The sequence below is a fragment of the Triticum dicoccoides genome, chromosome 2B, assembly GCF_002162155.2.
Source record: "Triticum dicoccoides isolate Atlit2015 ecotype Zavitan chromosome 2B, WEW_v2.0, whole genome shotgun sequence".
In the NCBI taxonomy this organism is placed as follows: domain Eukaryota; kingdom Viridiplantae; phylum Streptophyta; class Magnoliopsida; order Poales; family Poaceae; genus Triticum; species Triticum dicoccoides.
In genome coordinates this window covers 438,553,050-438,559,563 of record NC_041383.1, presented here as the reverse complement: position 1 = coordinate 438,559,563, position 6,514 = coordinate 438,553,050, and the positions used below count along the sequence as shown (strand labels likewise).

General features: G+C 41.9%; 1 long non-coding RNA gene across 13 annotated transcripts in view; it reads left to right on the top strand.

The window, feature by feature from the left end:
• The first annotated feature begins 4,740 nt into the window (after positions 1-4,740).
• The window catches only part of LOC119364100, a 4,976-nt gene continuing 3,202 nt past the window's right edge, over positions 4,741-6,514 (top strand). For 2 of the 13 annotated variants that reach the window (XR_005174671.1, XR_005174670.1), the window contains exons 1-2: positions 4,742-5,628; positions 5,796-6,319. This is a non-coding gene — a long non-coding RNA (uncharacterized LOC119364100). Of the gene's footprint in view, positions 5,629-5,795; positions 6,320-6,514 lie in introns of all 13 variants that reach the window. The other 11 variants (XR_005174664.1, XR_005174662.1, XR_005174665.1 and 8 more) reach the window with 11 other exon arrangements.

Below are 6,514 nucleotides of genomic sequence, written 5' to 3'. Positions count from 1 at the left end.
TGCAAACACAACTGCTAAGAACTCTTTTTCAGTAGTAGCATAATTTCTCTGGGTAGTATCAAGAGCCTTACTAGCATACTGGATAACATTCAATTTCTTATCAACTATTTGCCCTAAAACAGCACCTACAGCATAATCACTAGCATCGCACATAATTTCAGAAGGTAAATTCCAATCACGTGGATGAACAATAGGTGCAGTGATCAAAGCTTTCTTAAGTGTTTCAAATGCTTCTACACAATCATCATCAAAGACAAAAGGAATATCTTTTTGCAATAAATTAGTCAGAGGCCTAGAGATTTTAGAAAAGTCCTTAATGAACCTCCTATAAAAGCCGGCATGACCAAGGAAACTTCTTATACCTTTTATGTCCTTGGGACATGGCATCTTTTCAATAGCATCAACTTTGGCTTTATCAACTTCAATACCTCTCTCAGAGATCTTGTGCCCCAAGACAATGCCTTCATTAACCATAAAGTGACACTTTTCCCAATTCAAGACGAGACTAGTGTCTTCACATCTCTGCAAAACTCGAGCAAGGTTGCTCAAACAATCATCAAAAGAGGATCCATAGACGGAGAAGTCATCCATGAATACCTCACAAATCTTTTCACAAAAAATCAGAAAATATAGCCATCATGCATCTTTGAAAGGTAGCAGGTGCATTACATAAACCAAAAGGCATACGTCTATAAGCAAAAGTACCAAAAGGGCAAGTAAAAGTAGTTTTAGATTGATCCTTCGCTGACACATGTATTTGAGAGAAGCCAGAATAACCATCTAGAAAGCAAAAATGTGTGTGTTTGGACAGCCTTTCTAGCATTTTATCAATAAAAGGTAAAGGGTAATGATCTTTCTTAGTGGCTTTATTTAACTTACGGAAATCAATTACCATCCTATAACCTGTAATAATTCTTTGCGAGATCAATTCATCTTTATCATTAGGAACAACGGTAATACCTCCCTTTTTAGGGACACAATGGACAGGGCTTACCCATTCACTATCAGCAACGGGATAAATGATACCTGCCTCAAGGAGCTTTAATATCTCCTTTCTTACCACTTCCTTCATCTTGGGATTTAATCGTCTTTGAGGATCTCTAACTGATTTGGCATCTTTCTCCACTGAAATTTTGTGTTGACATAATGTGGGACTAATGCCCTTAAGATCATCCAGAGTATATCCAATAGCAGCTCTGTGCTTCTTCAGAGTTTTCAATAATCTTTCTTCTTCTTTCTCTGAAAGGTTAGCACTAATAATAACAGTATATATTTCTTTTTCATCAAGATAAGCATACTTAAGATTATCAGGTAAGGGTTTGAGTTCAAACACGGGATCACCCTTGGGTGGAGGGGGATCCCCAAGAATTTCAACGGGAAGGTTATGTTTCAGCATAGGTTCTTGTTTAAGGAACACTTCATCTATTTCTTCCCTTCCCTTCATGAACATATCGTTTTCATGGTCTAACAAATATTGTTCTAACGAATTAGTTGGAGGAACAGCAATGGAAGCAAGACCAATAATTTCATCCTTACTAGGTGGTTCCCTTTCACAAGGTTGTCTACTAAACTTAGCAAAATTGAACTCAAGATACATACCATCTATGCCAACAGTGATGACCTTCCTTTCACAATTAATCTTAGCACTAGCAGTATTTAAGAAGGGTCTACCAAAAATAATGGGACAAAAATCATCTTGTGGGGAAGCAAGAACAAGAAAATCAGCAGGGTATTTAATCTTCCCACACAAGACTTCAACATCTCTAACAATCCCAATAGGTTTAATGGTGTCCCTATTAGCAAGCTTAATAGTAACATCAATGTCTTCTAATTCAACAGGTGCAATATCGTGCATAATTTCTTTATAAAGATCATAAGGTATCGCACTAGCACTAGCACCCATATCACATAAGCCATGATAACAATGATCTCCTATTTTAACAGAAATAACAGGCGTGCCTACAACAGACCTACGTGTCTTAGTATCGGGTCTAGCAATATTAGCAGTTTCACCCAAGAAAGAGATAACATGCCCATCTAAGTCCTCATCCAAGAGATCTTTAATCATAGCAATACCAGGTTCAACATTAATTTGCTCAGGAGGTGTATAGGTCCTAGTATTACTCTTACGAACAAAAGTCAAAGCTTTAGCATGATCTTTTATCCTAACAGGAAAGGGAGGTTTTTCGACATAAGCAGTAGGAATAATAGGATCACTATATGTAATAGTCTTTTCTTCGACTGTAATAGGTGCAACTACTTTTACTTCAATAGGAGGATTATATTTAAGCCACTTCTCTTTAGGGAGATCAACGTGAGTAGCAAAAGTTTCACAAAAAGTGGCTACCATCTTAGAGTCAAGTCCATACTTAGAGCTAAATCCACGAAAAGCATCGGTATCCATAAAAGATTTAACACAATCGAATTTAGGTGTCATACCTGACTCCTTACCATCGTTGGAACCCTAATCTTCAGAGTTGTGTTTAATTCTTTCCAATAAGTCCCGTTTGAAATCAATAGTCTTCAACATATAAGAACCAGCACAGGAAGTATCGAGCAGGTTGCGATTATCAAGAGAAAGCCGAGCATAAAAATTCTGAATAATCATTTCCCGAGAGAGCTCATGATTGGGGCATGAATACAACATTGACTTAAGCCTCCCCCAAGCTTGAGCGATGCTTTCTCCTTCGCGAGGCCAGAAATTATATATGTAATTACGATCATGATGAACAAGATTCATAGGATAGAACTTCTGGTGCAATTCCAACTTTAATCGCTTATAATTCCAAAATCTCGTATCATCACATAGCCTGTACCATGTCATTGCATCTCCCTTCAAAGATAAAGGGAAGACCTTCCTTTTGACAACATCATTGGGAATACCTGCAAGCTTAAATAATCCACAAACTTCATCCACAAAGATAAGGTGTAAGTCGGGATGCAATGTTCCGTCTCCTGCAAAAGGATTAGCTAGCAGTTTTTCTATCACACCCGAAGGAATCTCAAAGTGAATATTTTCATAAAGTTCAGTAGGTTGAGGAGCATCTCTTTGCTCTTATGGTTGGAGTGAAGATACCCCAAACAAGCCCCTCAAAGGATTAGTTTCCATAGTGACAAGTAATAGAAAATTTCAGCACACTATATAAATGTTTCCTTACCAAGTTCCAGTCACCAAAAGCGCTACACTTCCCGGCAACGGCGCCAGAAAAGAGTCTTGATGACCCACAAGTATAGGGGATCTATCATAGTCCTTTCAATAATTAAGAGTGTCAAACCCAATGAGGAGCAGAAGGAAATGATAAGCGGTTTTCGATAAGGTTTTCTCTGCAAGCACTGAAATAGTAGGTGATAGATAGTTTTGTGATAAGATAAATAGTAACGAGCAAAAAGTAAATAAAGTAAATAAAGTGCAGCAAGGTGGCCCAATCCTTTAGGTAGCAAAGGATAAGCCTGGACGAATTCTAATAATGAAGAAGGAGCTCCCGAGGACACATTGGGAATTATCGTCAAGCTAGTTTTCATCACGTTCATATGATTCGCGTTCAGTACTTTGATAATTTGGTATGTGGATGGACCGGTACTTGGGTACTTCCCTAACTTGGACAGGCATCCCACTTATGATTAACCCCTATTGCAAGCATCCACAACTACAAAAGAAGGTATTAAGGTAAACCTAACCACAACATTAAGCATATGGATCCATATCAACCCCTAACGAAGCAACACATAAACTAGGGTTTAAGCTTCTGTCACTCTAGCAACCCATCATCTACTTATTACTTCCCCATGCCTTCCTCTAGGACCAAATAATGATGAAGTGTCATGTAGTCGACATTCACATAACACCACTAGAGGAAAAGACAACATACATCTCATTAAAATATCGAATGAATACCAAATTCACATGACTACTAATAGCAAGACTTCACCCATGTCCTCAGGAACAAACATAACTACTCACAAAGCATATTCATGTTCATGATCAGAGGAGTAATAATATGCATAAAGGATCTGAACATATGATCTTCCACCAAGTAAACCAATTAGTATCAACTACAAGGAGTAATCAACACTACTAGCAACCCACAGGTACCAATTTGTAGTTTTGATACAAGATTGGATACAACAGATGAACTAGGGTTTTGAGAGGAGATGGTGTTGGTGAAGATGTTGATGGAGATTGACCCCCTCTCGATGAGAGGATCGTTGGTGATGACGTTGGTGATGATTTCCCCCTCCCGGAGGGAAGTGTCCTCGGCAGAACTGCTCCGCTAGAGCCCTAGATTGATTCCGCCAAGGTTCCGCCTCGTGGCGGCGGAGTTTCGTCCCATAAGCTTGCCCCCGATTTTTTCCAAGGTAAAAGTGATGATATAGCAGAAGATGGACGCCGGAGGCCCACCAGGGGGCCCAGAAGATAGGAGGCCGCGCCCTACAGGGGGGGCGCCCCCCTGTCTCCTGGACAGGGTGTGGGCCCCCTGGCCTATTTCTTTCGCTCATAAATCTAAAACAAAACAGAGGCTAGCCAACTCACCTCCAGGATGCTCCCCCGATTGGGCCTTCGTTGGCCGTCGGATCTGCCTTCGGACGAGTTTGAACCGTTGGATCTTCACAGCTGTAAAACCCATTTTCACCTCGCAGTTATTTTTGCTGGCCAATGACGGGTGGGCTCGCGCCATGCACTCATTGGTTGGGTTGCTTGTTTTTGCGTGCAAAACACTTTGTCCAATCCGCTCCGCATGCTCACACCGCACCCAATCCCATCCTCTACCCTGGTCGTCCCTATCCACACCAGCCGCCACACAACCCTAGCCCCTTTCCCCTCGATCCCCACAGCCCCTCCCTCCTCCTCGCTCTCCGCCATGGCCTCTGCACCAGGAGCCTCTCCATGGCCTCCTACCCATCCCCCCCCACCACCATAGGTGCACATAGATGATGGATCCGTTCCGGAGAAGAGCAGCTCCAGTGATGGTGGGGTGCATCTGTGCCGAAGATGAAGGAGGTCCGCCGCCCGTCTTTGCCTCCTCTCTGCGTCCTTGTTGCTCCTCCTCCTCTCTCTCTCTCCGCACCTAGCAGTGCAGCAGCCGGGACAAGGGGAAGGAGCAGCCCGACCCAGCTCCATCTCTCTCTGGATGAGCAGGTGGCGAGGGAAGCCACCACGGCTAGTGGCGGTGCTGCACAGGAACGTACACTCCAGGTCTCCATCCTGTCTCACGATCCCTTTCCGTTTCAGTGTTGTTCTTTTTTCTCTTGGTGTGCACTCTCCTGCATCTCGCGCGGGAGGGAGTGGTGGTGACTATCATAGAAGGTGGAGGAGGTCATTGGAGTCGGCTTCCCTTCCGCTTTGGCTGCCAAGCTCCGCGCGTTGGTGAGTCCCTCTCTCTATCCCTCTACATCTCTCCCTCTCTCTGTCAGAGGGCAGCTACCGACCCCAAGGTGCAGGCAGCCATGGAAAAGCAGAAGATGCCACACCTAGCTTTCCCCCTTGCCTCCTGCCCTTTCTCTTCAGCTCATTTATTTACATGTGCAAATTCTTTTTTATCTATGCCTGCAAGGTGTTTGATGAAAGTTCAGTAAGGCTGTGAGGGAATACCAAACAAGAGAGGATCCAGTATCTATAACATGCATCAGGTTGACACCAACTTCATGCATTTTGCTTCAAGATCATTGTTAGTTTAATTCAAAATGTTTTCTCATTCTGTTGGAAGATAGAAAGGATGGTTGTAGAAAGATAATTGTTCTACTTGGATACCTTTCTTTGTTTTCGTTTGCATTTAAGTAAAAATGTTCAACTGCAGATATAGATTGCCGGCGGGTGGATATATTGCTCAAAAGATGTCACTAGTGTTGTACTGCTGTAGATGACATTGATTTCATATATCAAAGCATTACAGCTCTTTCAGATCCTTTGTATTTCCACTTAGTTAGCTTGAAAATCTTGTATACTACGGACACCTCTTGCAAATTGCAAAGGAGTTCTAACTCCCAACAAGCTTATTTCCTTAAAAAATGTAACTGGTACAATGTTCAGCTCTACATACCTTATGAGAGGTCAGCCCCGGCATCATAGTCCATTCCTGAAGAAGTTCACATGCATGGTGTGGATTGTTGAGTTTGCTTGGTTAACGGAATGACATGCCTATGCAGATCAGCAGCGGGAAGGTCCAGGGTGAAATCTTCAGGAGGGATTTGATGTTGCTATTGTTTCAGTTTGCAGATAGAGGATGCGATTCCAGCAAGACAGAGACGATGGTGATGACAAGTGAGATTTATGTTAAGGAGTATTAGCATATGCTCACAGGATCACTGGAAGCTTATAAAGGTATCCGCAATGATTGCTGCTTTCTTATCGACACATAATTGAATTATAATTATAGACAGTAAGAGTAGTTGTCTTTTCATTTATTAGAAAACATAGTGTACCTTTATAATCGTAGTTATATGCAATGATCAATCATGTCTTTTTGTTTAAAACTGCAACCCGTAATTGTTTGATGTCATTAAATGTTTATATATA